Consider the following 21,139-nt stretch of genomic DNA (forward strand, 5'->3'; position numbering starts at 1 on the left):
AAATATTTCGAACTGAATGTACTGATGTTTTTAAACTGACATTTTCCTGTCGTTTATCTAATACTTGTAATCATATGTCCAGACAGTTCACGTAAAAACTGTAAGTGAAATGTTACAGAAACTGTTAGAAATCCATTTTAAGCTTTTAAATATTTAAAAACATTCGCAACAAAATCACCAGTTAATTAGCAAAACATAGAGAACATTAGTTGACATATGAAAAGCAAAATATCGGACACAATGTTACATTAACTTTAGGAAGTACATGTACTTCTCAAATTTCCTTTTAAATATTAATAAAAAAAGAATGTCATTTGTTTACGTGCAAAATTGTTCCACGAATTGAAAAACAAAGTTGTTTTCTGTTGTATTTTATGAAAACAGTTCTTTTAAAATGTCAACCCAATATTCAGGTGAAGATTTATTGTAATATTTTCAACAATCCTTCATATGTAAAAAGAAAAACTTCTGTTCAAAATTGATGTTGTATAACAACTTTATTCTAATTTTTGTGTCGCTTATACGGAGTATTGGCGACATATGGGGATCACTTCTCCGTCGTCTGTCTGTCCGTCAGTCCGTCCGTCCGTCACAAAACTTGTCCGGACTACTCCTCATAAACTACTGGTGCAATTTCATCCAAACTTTACAGGAATGATCAGTACCAAGTCTAGTTATGCAGCCGCACAGTCTGTTCAGGATCCATGCTGTTCGCTTACAAATCCTATTACAAGTTGAGAAACTGATGGCGAACAGCATGGATCCTGACCAGACTGCGCGGAGGCGCAGGCTGGTCCGGATCCATGCTGGTCGCAAACCCACTATGTTGGTTTTGTCATGACGCGGCTCATATATATAAATACAAAGTCCTTGCAACAGCCATGAGGGTCAAGTGTGTCGGAGTCAACGTATCTAACCACTCGGCAATGTCCAAAATTTACTCCTTGGCCAAATTTCTAGGCCATATTTTGCGTCTGAATAATTTTTACAGTTAGAGGAAATAAGTCTTTTTCATACTAACATTTTGTTTAATCACAAATTTGTTCACACCTCATGTTATAAGCATCTCACATATTATAAATCTTTAAATAAAAACGCATGTTTGTCCTTTCTACAGAAAAGAAAAAGAAGATGAAAAGCATTTCTGAGGCATAATATGTGCCTTTAAGGATAACTTGCTATACAAATAACGATTTCTTACCGTATTAATAACACATCTGTCAAATTAGCTTGAATATTTAAATGATTGATGTTTGCACTTGATTTTATCAGTTAAAGTCATCTATTTAATCAGCAAGTCAAATTGTGTTTCAATTCCGTATGAAATCGTCCCTATTCCCAAATTTCTAAAGCTGTAAAGATCGTCTTATTAGATTATATTTATTTGAACAATTTTCTTAAATGAGTTTGAAGTCAGGAAACATTTAGAATCGTCTGTAAAACACTAATGATAGTCATCATTATGATGATAATATTTATTCTGTAAATAGTTCTTAATATTTGCTGTGCTTTGTTATTAATCCTTATATAGACTGAAGAAACACAAATATAATCAGTTCTGTAATTTCATTAATAGGTTTGATTTTATAACTGTCTACACTGCTGTAAAAACATGGTCACCATTCTTCACAATAATAGAAGTGTTTTACTTTTCACAGACGTTTTACTTTTCACAGACGTTCTGTTAGTTTACATTATGATTACATCTAAACTAAAAATGTTTCATACTTCAAACCACTTGCCCCTCACCGCTGTGGGTTCGAATCCCGACAGGGACTTAGATTCTTTCATGTGAGGAAGCTATCCAGCTAGCTTACGGAACGTCGGTGGTTCTACTCAGGTGCCCGCTCGTGCCTGAAATAATGCACGGAGGGGCACCTGAGGTCTTCCTCCACCAGTAAAAGCTGGAACGTCGCGATATGACCTATACTGTGTCGATGTGACGTAAAACCCAAACAAACAAACAAACAAAAAATGTTTCATATATGTACAGTTTATGTCAATTATTGAGAGAAAGTGCCAGTTAACGATTGTCAGACATTTAGAAATGTACCCATTAAAGCTAAAATATTTCGAACTGAATGTTCTGACGCTTTTAATTTGACACTTTCCTGAGTGTCGTTAATCTAATACTTGTAATCATATGTCCAGACAGTTCACGTAAAACTGTAAGTGAAATGTAACAGAAACTGTTAAAAATCCATTTTAAGCTTTTAAATATTTAAAAACATTCGCAACAAAATCATCAATTAATTATCAAAACATAGAGAACATTAGTTGACATATAAAAAGCAAAATATCGGGCACAATGTTACATTAACTTTAGGAAGTACATGTACTTCTCAAATTTCCTTTTAAATATTAATAAAAAAAGAATGTCATTTGTTTACATGCAAAATTGTTCCATGAATTGAAAAACAAAGTTGTTTTCTGTTGTATTTTATGAAAACAGTTCTTTTAAAATGTCAACCCAATATTCAGGTGAAGATTTATTGTAATATTTTCAACAATCCTTCATATGTAAAAAAAACTTCTGCTCAATATTGATGTTCTATAACAATTTTATTCTGATTTTTGTCAATCAAACCTTCTTTATATATTATAATCACGATAAGAAAACTACTTACATGAATAACTATAAACTCTATAGAGTAAACAATAGATTCCTTTGATCTAAAACAGCTTCAATTATAAGCAGGTTATCTCGGTACATACTCTGCTTTTATCACTTACCTTAATTGATGATTAAATTAATTAATTGATTAACTATTTTTTTATAAATTAAATACTTGATACATACATGTATCTTGCTTTGCTTTATGATAAATTTCCGTATATATTTATAAAGTTTGATAATTAACACATTAAAGTGATTAAAGTGGGTTTGTCGTCAGTATATGAAATAAAAATACTCTAGCTTCATGCCATACGTGACAGACGACAAATCCCACATGATATATGAATCAGTGGTGAAAGACTTATGACCATTAGACTTAAAGTCATGGAGAAAGTAGACCGGACAAGCTACCAATGGATACTCTTCCTTTTAATTGTACATAAAAATGCGGGAAATCTTTTTTTCACCTTAAAAATAATTTTATTCAACTATCTTGGCTTTCAGCTTATTTGTAAACACCAAGGTGATTAAAAATGTTTACATGAATATAAGAAATCTGTGTAAGAGAACAATTTTAATTGAATATATTTAAATAATTTAATAGCCATTCGACCAGTACAGACTGCGCCGGCGGGATGCTTCGATCGTACGTTCCTTTAGATTAATTGGGTTTAGTTGGTATTTAAACTCAATTGCGAAACAAGTTTTTGCAACTTATATTAATCATTTTCGAGTCCGCTTCCTAGAACAAACCAGTACTGGTGTCATATGAAGAAGTATGGTCGTGACCCGTTTAGGGCTCGATGCCATGATCTACGGGTTGAGAGGCAGACACTTTAACCATGAGGCAACTGTTCCCCTTGGTATTACCTTAAATTAGTTATGGTGAATGGTTTTATCAAACTGAAAGATATACAAGATATTTTTTCTTCATGGTATAATGGTAAGAATAGAGAAAATATTATTTGTTATTTGGTGATGGATTTATTAATCAGGTGCATTTAATATTATATAATGTGAATACAGTATGTTTGACTTTCAATTTTAATGTAGGTTTGTATAGTAAAAACACGTTTATAAATATTTTTTACAATTATCACTGTCGGGTACGTGAAACGGTGCAGATTTTCCGTGATTCGGTGCTTCCATCCAAGATGGAGGAAGATACACAACAATTAAGAATGTACGTGTCATTTTATTTTCTATGTATTTAGACAAATCCGTTTTATATTGTCAAAGAATGGTTGAATGTAACGTAAAAATAAATTCACTATAAGATCAATAAGTTCACAATGTATTTTACATATTATATATGTGATTTGTGTTACTAAAAACTTTTGTAAAAAAATGTACATGAAATTCGAACCGAAAGAAGTGGTAAATGTCTGAGTCGATCTTCGTACAAGAGGCACTTATATTGAAGTGAATTCTCTTGTTTATTACAGTAAATGTATAAAATTATCTGTGCAATTTCAACATTTCTTCTGTCAATTTGTTTTGTCGAAATATGTCTACTTTCTGTTTCGCCTCACCAACGGTGCAGACTCCTACCAACGGTTACAGAAAGTCCGCGCCGTTGCTTAGCGTCTGCACCGTTGTCGAGACGAAACAAAAAGTAGACAAATTTGGACTAAACAAATTGACAGAACAATTGATCAATTTATTGTCAAAATTTTATTGTGTTCAACTGATTAATATCGTGATGTGTTCAATACAAAATAGCGTGATATATAGCTCATATTAGAAACAACGGTATATTACAATGCCAGTATCATCCAATAAACTGATATATCTGAAATGGCAGTTAACAGGTCAGTTAGTATAATGTGATATTAACAGATGCATGCCCGACGAACTAATTTTCCGTGGCCATAGAGATTTGTATCAACAAGGGAGAGGTCATTATTTGTATCAACAAGGGAGAGGTCATTATTTGTATCAACAAAGCATAGGTCATTATTTGTATCAACAAGGGAGGTCATTATTTGTATCAACAAGGGAGAGGTCATTATTTGTATCAACAAGGGAGAGGTCATTATTTGTATCAACAAAGGAGAGGTCATTATTTGTATCAACAAGGGAGAAGTAATTATTTATATCAACAAGGGAGAGGTCATTATTTATATCAACAAGGGAGAGGTCATTATTTATATCAACAAGGGAGAGGTCATTATTTGTATCAACAAGGGAGAGGTCATTATTTGTATCAACAAGGGAGAGGTCATTATTTGTATCAACAAGGGAGAGGTCATTATTTGTATCAACAAGGGAGAGGTCATTATTTGTATCAACAAGGGAGAGGTCATTATTTGTATCAACAAGGGAGAGGTCATTATTTGTATCAACAAGAGAGGTCATTATTTGTATCGGCAAGGGAGAGGTCATTATTTGTATCAACAAGGGAGAGGTCATTATTTGTATCGACAAGGGAGATGTCATTATTTGTATTAACAAGGGAGAGGTCATTATTTGTATCAACAAGGGAGATGTCATTATTTGTATCGACAAGGGAGAGGTCATTATATGAATTAACAAGGGAGAGACCATTATTTGTATCAGCAAGGGAGAGGTCATTATTTGTATCAACAAGGGAGAGGTCATTATTTGTATCAATAAGGGAGTGGTCATTATTTGTAATAACAAGGGAGAGGTCATTATTTGTATCAACAAAAGAGGTCATTATTTGTATCGGCAAGGGAGAGGTCATTATTTGTATCAACAAGGGAGAGGTCATTATTTGTATCGACAAGGGAGAGGTCATTATATGAATTAACAAGGGAGAGGTCATTATTTGTATCAACAAGGGAGATGTCATTATTTGTATCCACAAGGGAGAGGTCATTATTTGAATCAACAAGGGAGAGGTCATTATTTGTATCGACAAGGGAGAGGTCATTATTTGTATCAACAAGGGAGAGGCCATTATTTGTATCAACAAGGGAGAGATCATTATTTGTATCAACAAGGGAGAGGTCATTATTTGTATCAACAAGGGAGAGGTCATTATTTGTATCAACAAGTGAGAAGTCATTATTTGTATCAATAAGGGAGAGGTCATTATTTGTATCGACACGGGAGATGTCATATTTGTTTCTACAAGGGAGAGGTCATTATTTGTATCGATAAGGGAGAGATCATTATTCGATCGACAAGGGAGAGGTCATTATTTGTATCGACAAGGGAGAGGTCATTATTTGTATCAACAAGGGAGAGGTTATTATTTGTATCACCAAGGGAGAGGTCATTATTTGTATCGACAAGGCAGAGGTCATTATTTGTATCAACACGGGAGAGGTTGTTATTTGTATCGACAAGGGGGAAGTCATTATTTGTATCGACAAGGGAGAGGTCATTATTTGTATCAACAAGAAAGAGGTCATTATTTGTTTCAACAGGGGAAAGGTCATTATTTTTATCGACAAGGGAGAGATCATTATTTGTATCGACAAGGAAGAGGTCATTATTTGTATCAACAAGGGAGAAGTCATTATTTGTATCAACAAGGGAAAGGTCATTATTTTTTTAAAATAGTTCATTAAATATGATATCTCCATGATTTAAGTCAAGCTTACACTGTATATTATGAAAACAAAGATCAACAAGAAAGTGCAATCTTCAGTGAACACATCATATGGGACCTTCCCAGCTTTACTGGCAGAGAAATTGCTAAGGTACGAGCAGGGATATTGGTAGAACCACAGACGTTCCGTTAGTTTGCATGCTCATATGAATAAATCCAATGTTCTGATACTAACTTACTGAGGGGCAAGTTATTAAAATTCAACAACCTTTACCACTTTGCCATGGACTAGATCCTGGCAAAACTAAGAAACAATAAGGATATTGCCAGAAAATAAGCCATATATGTCCTCAGTTATTGGTCATCTTGATAGAATTATAAATATCAAAATAAATATTATTTCCTCAGATGAGGCAGATGAGGCAGATGATAATTTACATACATGTATATGAATAAATTACAGCGTTTAGTGATGGTTAAATTTATCGGCTCTTCTTTTGAGATTGAACACGTCATACTCTCGTCTCAAAGATGTAGAAAGCTTGATTAATCAGTAAATAACAAGCATACAGATACGTGTCACATATAAGATGTAAATGTGTATAATATACATGGTGCTTTAATACCAAAGCAAAGCTTAAATATGAAGACTGAACAGCGTTGTTTGTTAAAGTAGAAGCATTTTATACTTGCTGTGGATATATATAACGCTTTTTAAAAACATTTTTTTACACAAAAATAACCTATTATTTTTATTCGTGTACAGAAATTCTCAAACTAATTAACTTTTATAGCATTGCACCAATACACGAAGCATATCTTGACAATTTATTGCAGAAAGTTAATCAATTATTTAATCATATTAGTGCATGGCATTTTTAGACATGAAAGAAACTGTCTAAAAATAAAAGCAATAAAGTTAAGGTGTGTTTCTGTAATACAATTCTACTGTTCTTCCTAATAGGACATTATCATTCTTTTTTTCTTTGAACTGTACACAAATGGTATAGATGAAATCGTTTTTTTTCCATTAATTTCGAATTATCATTTGATTCAAAATGCCCCTGTATAACCATATGATAACTATTTAAATTAAAAAGAACAGTGGAAACAGTCATCAGAATAAATACAGAAATAGGTAAAATGAAATAAGAAAAAGAGCTTAGTGCGACAGTTTAACAAGCATGACCAGAAAACAACTACCTTGCGTGCGGGGGCGATATTGATAAAATATAAACGAAAAGATGACAATGTCAAAGGTATATAAAGGGATATGAATTGTTTTGCAGCATAATTAGATTTTAAACTATTTTTTTGTCGTCTGTTGTCTTTAAACTTATTTAATTTGTACTGATCTTCAGTTTAAATCATATCAACACCTTCACCTATGCTTTAACTCTTACTGTCTAGAAATTTCATGATCTGTTCACACCAATTATTAGTGAGACAATTTTGCATCTGCTTTCAGGATAAATGTTTGATTAATTAATCAATTTAAACCTTAAGTATATCATATGGAGGTAATTTGATTAAAATCACAGTTCAAGTATTGCAATGTTTCATCAATTTAGATCCCTGGAGGTTAGGATTAATTAAGCCTGGAATTTTCATGAGTAATCAATTTTATCATACATGTATATGTACAGTAAATTCAAGTTATCAATATCGGATTTTGGAAATATTAATGCCCATAGTAATGCAATTGTGTTATAAGTAAACCTGTCAACTTATATCTGTTTTAAATGTGACCATTCTTATAATTTATTGAGAAGATAAATTTCTAATATAGTAAATCTAATGCAAAAAATATAACAATTTAACAAACAAAATAAGCGTGTTTATATATCATACAAAAACAAAATTTGCAAAAGTGTACAACAAAAATGTTTTCTGATACGTAGTGTATAAAAGGGGACACACAGACACAAACACAGCAATTATGAAGAAGTTTATGGTCAACCGGAAATGACGACATTCCGAAACCACTACTAAATGATTTGGGACTTTCTGAGTATTTTATAAATCAGAATGTTCGTAATTTGTTAAAGTTCAAAAATGTTAAAACCAAATTAAATGATTTGATTTTAGATGAATGGTACAACACAGTGGATACATATCCTAAATGTGTTTAAAAAAGGAATGAAAGTTTGAAGAATATTTAGACGAACTATCTTTTGATCTTATGAAATATCTTTGCAAATTTAGAACTACAAATCACCATCTCCCTATAGAAAAGGGCCGCCATCTTGGCATTGAAAAATTCTAAGTACCTGTACTCATTGTAATAAAACATAATTGGTGGTGAATTTCATTATTTGCTTGAATGTGATACTTTTAAAGAAATCAGAACAAAAATGATACGAAATATTATTTTCACTCAAATGCCTATAAATTGAATGAACTAACAGTAAAGATCATGTTAAATTTAAAAAAAATAGCTTTACTTTGTAAGAAAACCCTTTTAGTTGTTAAATGAGAATTTTTGGTAAATTATTCTCTAATTTTGTTACTTTCTATTTTACAATGGCATAGCAACAATTGCATATAGCATTATTCATTTTAAGTGTTGAAATTGTGTCAATCTTGTAATTGTACTTGTAACTATGTATTACCTATGTTTGATGAAGTTTTTGTTGTTTTGTTAGCTGTTTATATTCATATGAAAATGTGTTTTCAATGAATAAAAGTATTGAAGAATTGAGGCACGTGTGTCCTATACGCAGTCGACCGTTCCCATCTTCTTCCGGTTTATTACGTCACCTGCTTACACATACAGGAGAGAAAGCGTTTGAGGTAAATGGTTTAACACAGAACAAATATGCTAATTAAAGTAGAATGACAAACACCAAGTGAACCGTTACTCGTCTCGATATATTTTTATTAACTGCTCATCTATTAAGTGATACATTAAATTTTGTATTAATTTTTGTAGTTTTAATCATGAACATTAATACGTTCGGCGCACTCTGCACTTAAATACTGTAAACTGTACATGAGTGGTTCCCTTTGAGTAAACTAGGACAAAGTCCGTCTGAAATCAGTCTGACTTAAATTAACAGGAAAGGACTAAATTTAAGAAGAATTTTCATTGGTCATTTTAGAATTTCAAACTGAAATGGGCGAATCTCATTGTATTGGTCATTCTAAAATAAAATGTAATGAATGGTTGTAACCATTCAATGATAGTTCTAACCATTCTAAAATAAAATTTGAAGGATAGGGGATTGTTTTTGTCATTGTAAAATTATATGTAAAGGAATTAGGATAGTTCTTAAACGTTCATGTTAATTTGTTAATGATTACAAAATTTATGAAGTCAAGGTAAAAACAAGTAAAGGAGACACCTGAATCAATACTGTAAAATAGGTGTTTACCTCCTTTTAAAGATCATCAATATCATTATGCTATAAACTAATTTCCATGTTTACAAAATGTGTTTTTTAATAATATGCAAACCTTGATATAAAAAGGAACAATCCAGATAATTACAGAGGTATTGCTCTTTAAGATATTTTTAGTAAGTTATATATAAGTATATTCACAACACGTGTAACTTTTTACTCTGAGGCTCTTCATAAAATAACTGAAGCCCAATCCGGTTTTCGTAGTGGATATTCGACCGTTGATAATGGTTTTGTATTATATTCAATAGTGTGTAAATATTTAGGTATGAAAGGTAAAAAGGTTTATGTAGCATTAATAGATTTCAAGAAGGCATTTGATTCTGTAAATAGATCAAAACTTTATTATGCATTGTACTAACATGGTTTTGAAGGTAAATTACTTATTGGTATACAGAGTATATATAAATCAGTAAAAGCATGTGTAAAAAGTAGTAATAATAATTTTACTGATTGCTTTGAAAGTCCTCTAGGTTTAAGACAAGGATGTAAGCTCAGTCCAATTTTGTTTTGCTTATTTATTAATGATTAGGTGTCCTTCTTGAGACAAAATGCTACTCATGGTGTGCAGTTATCACCTGGAGATATTGAAATTTCTCTTTTAATGTTTGCAGATGATGTAGGCTTGATTTCAGATAACATCGTTGGTTTACAAATTCATGTGTATGGGCCGATGGCCTGAATGCAAATTTGATATAAACTGTTAAACTGTATATATCAAAGGATGAAATAAATCATACTCAATACTCTATCTGATAACATTTCTTTTTGTATTGAAAACTTAGAATAACATACGCAAGTTAACCAGTTTTACTTCGGTGGAGTATCTTTTAAAACAATTTTTCTTGCATGTTGCTAAATGTATCAAACAAGCGTGCCTGAAATAATGAACGGAGGTGCATTTGGATCTTCGGTGTCCACCACTAAATCTCGAAGGTCGACATCTAACCATTACAGTGTTGGTTCGGAGTTAAACCCTGACCATAACCGACACTATAATGGTCATAAGTCAACTTCTCTTCTTACTGGTGGAGTGCACGGGTGTGCATAATTTAAGATAAGAGCGGATACCTTATAAGGTAGAATTCCTCACACGAATACGTATGAGTACAACATCCCTGGCGTGATTCGAACCAACAGCGGTGATGGGCAAGTGGTTTGAGGTGAATTACCTTAACCACTCGGCCATGACAACCCTTCAAGGCCGGTCAAGTTCTCATAATGGCATCCGGAACGTAAATAAAAATTTATGCCTTCCGTAAAATAGATAGATAGATAGATTTATTTCAGCAAAGGAAGCATATACATAGTTGACAATATAACATAGGATAAAATAATGAGCATTATTAAATACTATATCACATACGAGTAAAACTATGACATGCTCACCAAAACCAAGGATAACACAAAAAGGGCAAAAAAGCTCTTATTTCCATTGTGGTCCTTTGTATTGGCGGCATGACATAGAGAGGCAAACCTTAAAATAATCATGTTTAAGAATACTAATAAATCATAAAAATGTATATCACAGTCAAATTGAGTTAATGATACTCCTGTTTACAGCTAGGATTTAAAACACATTACTAAAATTGTAATAAGATAAATGGCAGACAATTTAAAATCCTGAGCCGAAATATGTAAAAACATGTTTAAAAAAAAAAAAAAATTTTAAATACTGTTCATAAGATGACTTTTGATGGCAACCTTAAAACTTTGTAACCTGTTGATCTCCGTTAACTTTACAGGTAAATCATTCCATAATTTAATACCAGAGAAAGCAAATGATTTAGAACCCTGGCCTTTGACCTTAGGTAGACAATATCCACCCTTTTGACTAAGTCTTGTACTATAATTATGAATGGAATCTTGTGAAATAAAGTGTTCAGACATGTAATCCGGAGATAGGCCATTTTTTTATCTTAAAAACATGACACAACATTATCTGTTCAACTCTTTTGTGGACCGGTAACCAGTTAAGGGACTTAAAGTGGGATGGGTCAATGTGGGCTCTAGAGTCCAAGTCAAGTACAAATCTCATTATTTTGTTTTGACAAGTTTGTAACTTATTTTTTAAAGACTGTGTCAAGCTATTATACCAAACAGAGCATGCGTAATCATAGTGACACTGAATAAGAGACATAACCAGAAGTTTCTTGGTATGCTGAGTAAGAAACTCTTTCTTGCGGTAAAGAAATTTTAACCGAGAGTTGGCCTTCTTAAGAACAGACTCGGCCATGGCGCAAAATGACAGATTTTGGTCTATAGTAATCCCAAGATACTTGATAGATGAAGTTGATTCAATGGATGTACCAGAACAGGTTATATGCAGGTTAGATTGTGACCTAAGTTTTTTCCTGGACCCAAATAAAATTGACTCGGTTTTACCCAAATGCAATGACAACTTATTGTCCACTAACCATTGGCTGACCAATTCCATATCATCTAACAATGCCTTTTCAACAACAGATAAACTTTTACCAGATACAAGGATACCAGAATCATCAGCATACAAAAGCAATTTATTTTTGACATGTATATAATATTTTGGTGGATTTCAAAATAAGTATTTATCAGTTAAACAGCCCATTTATGTTCATGTAAGATTTTAAATTTTAAAACAAGGATAACTTAATGATAAATTTGCTATCAATATTTCTTACATTATTAATAACACATCTGTCAAGTCATAATTGACTATTTATAAAATAAGCGTATTGATATTTGCACTTTAAATCAACAAAAGTATCTATTTGATAAACAAGTCAAATTGTAATTTAATTCTATATGAAATGAAATGGCGTCAACAAACCAAATTTCTAAAACAATAAAGATCGTCTTATTAAATTACATTTATTTGATCAAACGTCGGGAAACATTTAAAGTTCTGTTTTATTTATTTTATGATTGCCATCATTATGATAATACGGTCTAAGAATCACTTTTAATAACTGATCACCATACTTCAGAATTATTATTTTTCTTTCTTTCTCAATATTTGGCTTTTCATAGAATTTCAGTACTTTAAGATGTATAAAAGTAATGTCTAGGTCATTCTAACTAATGTACATGTATATATCGTCGCTTGAAAAACGTTTTGTTCTAAGTGCCAATTTGTTGTTTTTGAGAAAAAAGCATGTAAAGATTTAGTATTGCATAACTTTGTTATTTATTGTCTGATTTTGAAAATTTAAAAACTACTAAACGTGATGTCGAGAGAACATCTCAATATCGTTAAAGATATGTGGATTTTAATATTTCCTTGCTTAAAAACCTAAAAAAACATTTGGAGATAGAACAGTCCTTGTAACTTTTTTTCAAAAATTGTTAAAATCAGAGTGTTCAATGTGACTTAGAACATTATGTCTTTTAAGTTGAATTGATTTATATCATATAAAACAGTATGTTTTATCTTTAAAAAGCTGCCAAAAATGCTCTCGGCTAATTATCCCTTGATTAGTTGACTTTGACACTACACTATTTCTTACACCATATGTATCTAACTATATGACTTATGACATTCGAAATCTTATTTAAATGCTTGTATTCATTACATAATTAAATGACATTTAAGCAAATAATTTAAATAAATAAAGATAAAATACCCACATAAATTTTGTGGACATTTTATCTATTTTTATAACTTTGGCCACATTCAAAGTGATTCAATGTCTGGAAAAAGAAAGTTATAGTCGCAAACGGGAAAAGAAAACTTTCAAATTTTCTAGAATGCTGGAAAAATCTTTCAAGATTTTTTTTAATGAAAATTCAAAAGATGGTCAAATTCAAATTCCTTCCAACAGTATGAAATAATAGTAATTATTTTGTTATGCGCTTTACACGTTCTGTTTGTGTTGGTAAGAAGTTCTTATTATTAAAGGTAGGTAAAACAAAATGTTTCTTTAACTTAAATAGGCAATGAAAACATATCTGCTAGAAAAGACCTTAAAGGTGGAGCAGGCATGACTTATATTTGAAAAATGTCATATTTAAAGATTGTTCGTTTACAAAAAGATTACAAACATAATGCTATATAAATATTCATTTATTCATTTCAAAGTCAAATAACAACAAGACAAACAAAATATACGTATAAGAATATTTTTCTTCCTTCTGTCTTTGGTATAAAATGTGTTTACTATAAAGCAGTTGTATAACATTAACGCATTCGAAAACATATATTATAAATAAACGTATAATATCTATAAATTTTCTTAAAGGCCTTTTTTGCCCCAGAAATGCTTTTATCTTTATCTCTCAAAAGCCTGATATTTGGAGTTCTGTTATAGTTTCCAAAATATTCCACATTGGTCAGTAACCTAAACCATCTTATGCTTTTGTTTCATACTGGCAATGAGTACATTCAATTTTTTTAACTCATATGTGTCTGTTATAAAGATAAATAATTGGTTTCTGAGACAGAATGTACCTTACGTTAAAGAAACTTTAGAACATACAACAAATTTTCTTTTTTACGAATTTGTTTGATGAAATTGTATGATCACAGTTGTTTCTATCCGAAAATACACATCCGAAATTACTTTCAAATCATGATCAGTTGCTTGTTGTTTAATCACATGCAGTTAATTTACAGGACTTAATACTAAAATGTCAATGATTGGAGGGAATAAATGAATACATAATACCATTCAATACTTATATTTCGTATTAAAATATGAAATGAACAACAAACCATGTAACTCAAAATGTTTCGTACAACATGGCGGGTGTCCTGCTATCATGTGATTTGATGCTATGTTTTGATACGATAATTTTGGATTTAGAACAGTATGTTGCATATATCCCACCGGTCACGTGACATTTATCGATGATATGATTAGTCCAGTAAGTTAGAACAGTCTATTTATCAAGACATACTAAATTAGTGGAGATAGAACAGGATGGTTTCGTTGTAATTTATTTATGAAGCTCTGAAGCACTAATATAACATGCCAAGGAGATAGAACAGTCCATTACGGACAAATTTGTGTATTTAACTTGTTTTTGGAAAATTTGGAGATAGAACATTACAGTTTTCAAGCGACGATATATGAAACATTCTAACACGACCCGCATTTTTCCTTATTGAACATAGAAGAAAAGAAAGTGTGTGTTATTATGCAACAGATGCACAGTTTTACTTTCTATATTTAGACATGTGACGTAATCATTATACACGTGACGTAACCACTAAAAATCCAACGCGCTGAAAATAAGTACGGAAACAAATCAGGCGCAATTTTGCTTAACTATCAAGTACGGCAACATTTATTTGTTGATGTCGTGTTAGAATCGAAATAATATATCCAAATCAGTGATTTTATTGCTTGATAACATCACTGTTTGTCGTTCGGATGCACATTATTATATCACTCGGACTACGCACTCATGATATAATTCCTCGCATCCGAGCTCTAAACAGTGCTGTTATTGAGCGATAAAATCACTGTTTGGGATATATTATTTCTTAGGTATATGTTATCTAACTGAAGATTGTTCGTAAACGTACCGAAGTTGTGTAGAATTGAGTATTGTTTCAAGACCCTGCTTGATTTAGAAATCCAACATCTATATCTCTTTATAAAAGGAAACACGTGTAAATTATCGGTGAAAGTGCCAAATTGCAATTGTGACGATTTTCAAACATATACATAAAAGTACCAATAAAAAGTATTGTTTTATTAAAGTGTCACCACTACTGCAAGGGCCAGCCTTTTTTGACTTATGAGACACATTTGCTTGCATACCATGTACCTCCAAACTCCTACCACTATGCCAGACGCCAGGTGATCATTCATTTTAACGACCTCGCGGCTCACGAAGCGGCTGTTTCGGAACATAAATATATATATGTCAGCTATTAAAAATAATTATAATGGATAGAACGTCGTGCTGCTATTCCAAATGAAAATATACGGTTATACACTTCACATACACTTTAGCAGAAAATAAAGATACTTACAAATATTTGTCATAGTCTGTAGGTCGCCATGTCGTTTATGTAATACTTGTAATCATATGTCCAGACAGATCAAGTAAAAGCTGTCACTGAATTGATACAAAAACTGTAAGAAATCCATTTTAAGCTTTTAAATATTTAAAAACAACTCGCAACAAAATCATCAATTAAGTAGCAAAGCATAGCTAGAGAACATAAAAGCAAAATATCCGGAAAGTCATTTTTCTACGTGCAGCAATGGTTCATTGAGTGACAAAATATAGTTTTAATGTATTCTAATAAAAACAGTAGTTTAACTGGCAACCAGTTATTCAGATGACGGTAGTTTTTTGTCTAATAAATATTTTTGTTCAGAACCTTTTTTGGCAGAAAATTACAAAATCGATAAACAGTATAGATTAAAACAAGATATACATTTAACACTTAAAAGTTTTAATGAAGCAGTTTTCCGCGATAAACTCGGTTTATACCCTTTCAATCTATATCACTTACCTTAATTATTTAATTAATTTATAACTTGTTATATAGCACTAGATCTGACGTTATCTGTGCATCATTACCGTATATATTCAAAGTGTTTGATATTTATAAATAGAGGTTTGCCATCATCATTACCGTATATATTCAAAGTGTTTGATATTTATAAATGGAGGTTTCCCATCATCATTGACACAATAGTTGAATTGTGCATGGAATACATTAACTCCCGGTTTTTAATGTCCTATATTTTAAAGGTCTAACGATATTTTAGAGACAGACAGTTATGAAAAGTAATGTTACTTTATACATAACCATTTTTCGAGAAGTGGAACATTTTCATTGTGATATTTGTTATTGATAAGCTTGTTTTTATTCCCATTTGAACATATATTTGGTCATATCTCGGCGATTGTTACATCTTACCAGTTCCCTAGATATATCACTAGAAATCACCAATGTCTCCTCAAGTGACCGACTACATAATTTATAAATGAATATGATGATAAATCAGCCAGACAAATGACCGGTTAGACTCAATGTCGAGATCATGAAAATATTTCGCCTCGTATGAATATTTACAGGCGATCTCTAAATTACAAAATAAATAAAAAATCATTTTCGTAATGTTAACTGTAATTACATTTAGTTCAGCAATGTTACATAGAGGATAATTGTTTGTTTGTGTGTAAGATGAAATTTTATTTTATCGAGTGGGCTTTAAAAACAGTATTCTCACGAGTGGCGTAGCCACGAGTGAGAATATTGTTTTTAAAGTTCACGAGATGAAATAAAATTACATCTTACACAACAAACAGACAAATTTTCTTTTTATTTTATGCTTAAAAACAAGTTAAAACGAAATTTCCATAATTTTCACGTTAATATTTAAATCTGTTTCCCCCATTGAGAGCCCCATTTTGACGGAATTTCTCATTTAAAACAAGAAGTCTTGAGCTGAAAAATAAGTCCGCCAATCAATGTTAAATGACGGTGATATTTATTCATTTTATAAAAAAAATATGAATGATCGCTTGTTTTAATAATAAAAACAAACAATTATTGTAGGAGAAAAAGTCCAACCATCCATCCATATTTCTGTTACTTACTGCGAATTTATATTAGACCTGGCTTTGTAAAATGTAAGCGGCAGCCATTTTATAAAGTTGTGTATTTCATGGGAGGAAAATAATTGTGTAAGATTCAGAAGGATATAATTTGGATTTGTTAGTCATACACCTTTTTAAAAGAAATCAAACTTATTTGAGGATTGTAACAGACAAAAAATAAGTGTTGACAGAAGTGAAAACATTCAGAAAAGGAGCTAGGAAAATGGAAAACTTGGAAGCTTGCTAACAACTGGCTAAGGAACGCTGGGTTGTTTTACTTATTTTACGAGTGATGGCTGTCAATGCTTTTCAATTTTTCATAAAGCATACGGCAGTTATTGCTCGTATGATACTTTAATATGCCCAAATGTCATCAAGAGCAGTTTTGCATGGGGAAGGAATGTATTTTTCAGACTCTAAAAACGAAACAAAAAAATTTAGAGACGAAATTTGGTGATTGAAATTTGAAGGAATAGAAGTAAGTTTTCTCTCTTTATTACTTTTGACATTTAAGTTATTTATCTATTTTAGCTTTGCTATTTCTTTTAACAGCCTGACATTGTCAGAATTGTCAGTAAAAATAAAATTGAGGTACCACATGGAGAAAATCTTAAAAAATTAGTTTCGTCATTGAAAAAAGTGAAATTATAGTTTGATAATTTTCACTGTGAAATTATCAAATATAATTTTCACGGATAAATCAGTAATCCACTGAAAAGCATAAAATAAATTGAAATTATTTTGAATTCTTCTTTGTTAAGTTGACAAAAAACTCAGTCACATTTACACAAAAAATGCATAAAAATAAAATGTCAATACAGACTATTTAACTAAAAGATGATAGAAGTGAAAAACTTCTTATTTGCAGTCAGGTACATAAAAAAGCATTTGAAGCTAATTTCTCATGGGAGACAATCGGATATTTTGTTTGAAATAAAATATGCATTCTTTTATATGTCTTATTGTGTTTAATGAAAGGCCTATGGCAATTTAATGAGAGAAGGGATATTCAGGAGATGGTCAATGTGTTATATATAATGAGTGAAACCGTTCTCTTTGTCAATTTCATCTGTCACGAATAGCTATGTTAATAAACTCTTTTACCCTTAAAGCTGAAAATTTCCTCTATAAGGTCAATGATCCGTAAATTATAATTATGTAATATCGTTTATAGTTACTGCAAGAACGCATACAGCAGAACACAGTAAATCATCATTGTTAGTATTAATATGAATCAAGTATCAAATAACAGTCCCCAAATATAAAACCAGTCCACGCGACATTTAGTTGTCGCGTGTACACACGGGAAATTATTTCCTTCCGTGTGATTTAGATATAAAGTAATTATGTCGATTGACCACCTCTGGAAATGATACTCTCAATCATTAACTAGACTGACAAAATGATCTTTATGAGTTAAATCCAAATGTCATGTTGAATATAAAATAGCGTGATGAATAGCTCTTATATGATGATATGTCCCTAGCATAATATAAACCGGTGTAACACGGTAACAGTTAACAGGTCAGTCAGAATAATGTATCCCAAGTGACTTTAATATAGTAGGTTATCTGATTATTTGATAATTTTTATCTATGGTAATAGCAATCTGATTAAAATCAGTTCTACATACACGGTGATAGGGCGTTTACCACAACTTTTCCGCGCAACGTCAAAATATCATACTTCTGACCGAGACACCGTATATTTCTGGACAAAATATTAATGGTGGGATAACCAAATTGCTGGAAATAGCTTTTAAAATATCTTACTGCTGGACATTGCAAAATTATTCCAATACTACATCGAATTTTTGAACCAATTTATCGTTAATCTAGCACAACACAATTCACAAAAAATTACATACTTAAAAGAAATAGTGTTTACAAAAGATCGTGTCTTCCTCAACATGACTCGTACTTGTCACAAAAACATGTGTTAAACAACGATGTATTTGTTCTATGACCTTACGAGCTCGTGTATATATTATGGTTAGGCATAAATTCAAGTTCCATACAAAATTGTGTGTTTCTATTGTAAATTTTAGGAAATATATGTTGTAAAAAGGACTATAGACTCGAATATTGGAGCACCGTACAACACTGAATTTAAACACCGCATTCTTTTTCCGTTTTGTTTGACCGATAAATACTGGAACCGTTTTCATTTGCACCATACTTTATAAGTAACTGTTAATTTACCTGCTGTTGTCATATGTTATTTTATGGAATACTTCTGAAGGTCTGGTCTATATAAATAATACTAGTTAGATAAGTGCAATGGTATCTATATAGATAAGTAAGTAAATTTTTTTTGAACTTATTCAAACGGATAAACCCCACATGGAAAGATCATTTTTCGATGAGGTTACCAAGCATTGTGTCGTGGAAAGTGTTTCTTTCAATAATCATTTCCCAACTGATTCATATGATTCCGCCGTGCAGGTTACCAAAATCATTTTGTATGTTTCATTGGTTGACATTAAATCGGTTATAAGAATTTTTTGGAATGCAAATTATAAGATGAATCCTACTGATTGTTTTAAAACTTTGTTTTTACGTAAACCCGATATGAATTGGATTTCCGTATCTTTTAATCGTGCACTGAACCACAAAGTTTGCATCGGTTCACCACCTTGTACATGTATATACTATTAAACTAAATCACATTTTTCACTTGAATATTGAGTTTATTTACTTTGCTTTATCTCTTGCATCACAGTAAAGTGATTTTATCATGTTTTTCTCTGATTGGTTATCCGAAACGCACGATGTCCAGTTACGACCATGGAAATGTATCAATTGTAACATTTTTTCTTCACGGAAACAATTTTATCAATGCTTGGTAACCTCATCGAAGAATGATCTTTCCATGTGGGGTTTATCCGTTTGAATAAGTTCGTATATATAGATACCATTGTATTCTAGTATTATTTACCTAGACCAGACCTTCAGAAGTTTTCCATAAAATAACAACTTTTATCACACACCCGTGCCGATTTTGCGACTCCGTAAATATGGTATTGCACGGCCGTGCATATATTTTGACGTGACGTCATTAGCGTTATAGAACAGAACAGAACAGAATTTTTATTAACGTATACAATACATGTATCTTGTTAATACAACATCAAATTAAATACATACAATGATAAGATGATAAGCACGTGATAAGCAAACATGTTTTCAGTGTTTCACAGAGAATGAACAAATTATCATAATTGAAATAACTTCAAAGTTGGTGTTTAAAGAACCAGCGCGTTCTGACAATCGTATGTGGTAATTTCATATATTTAAATATAACATAAATATAACATATTGAAAAGCATAAATTTGATGTAAACATGTCAAGATAATACTCACTTAAGGAAAAAAAGTAAGAATCTTGATGCATATACGATTTCAAATAATACTGTCTAGTCTAGTAAACTTTTTTATTTCAAACACTTATTAAATTCTCTGCATTAAATCATGTAAATCATTTCTAATTTTATTGGCTGAGCTTATGTATTTACTCAGATTGATCAGAACGCCTTTATTATTTGACTGTAGCATTTCTAGAAATTTAAACATACTAGTATGAACATAATAATAACGTTTGATATATTTAGTTCGCAATCCTTTATAAGCTTTACATTTAAGTACAAAATGAAATTCATCTTCAATTTCGTTGATATCACATACTTGGCAGATACGTTCCTGTCTTTCCAACCTATTCCGGCCATACCTGGCAGATTCAATTCTTAACTTATGAGCAGATATACGTAATTTCGTGAGACAAGTTCTTGAAGATTTACAAGATAATACATTAAGGTAATTTTCCATACCGAAGCTAGTTTTAACATATGCATATAAAGTATTCAAAACATTATTGACAGCTATATCAGCAAACCATTTTTGTTTAAACAATCTACAACCCTTTGTTTGAAAATCGGTATAAATGTTTTTACTTCAAATCTTTGTGGACAATTCCAAACATCAGAAAATCCATATTCATTTAGCAAATTTTTAACAAGGTATGCCCAGTTTTTTGTACCATTTAAATTACACTGTTCTAGCG

The 21,139-nt window shown here is 31.4% G+C and overlaps 1 protein-coding gene across 1 annotated transcript in view; it reads left to right on the forward strand.

The window, feature by feature from the left end:
• LOC132731195 (histone-lysine N-methyltransferase PRDM16-like) overlaps positions 1-21,139 on the forward strand; it is a 48,842-nt gene that overhangs the window by 21,132 nt on the left and 6,571 nt on the right. The window lies entirely within an intron of this gene.

Source organism: Ruditapes philippinarum, unplaced genomic scaffold (assembly GCF_026571515.1).
Source record: "Ruditapes philippinarum isolate M1 unplaced genomic scaffold, ASM2657151v2 ctg8134_1_1_1_1, whole genome shotgun sequence".
Classification (NCBI taxonomy): Eukaryota; Metazoa; Mollusca; class Bivalvia; order Venerida; family Veneridae; genus Ruditapes; species Ruditapes philippinarum.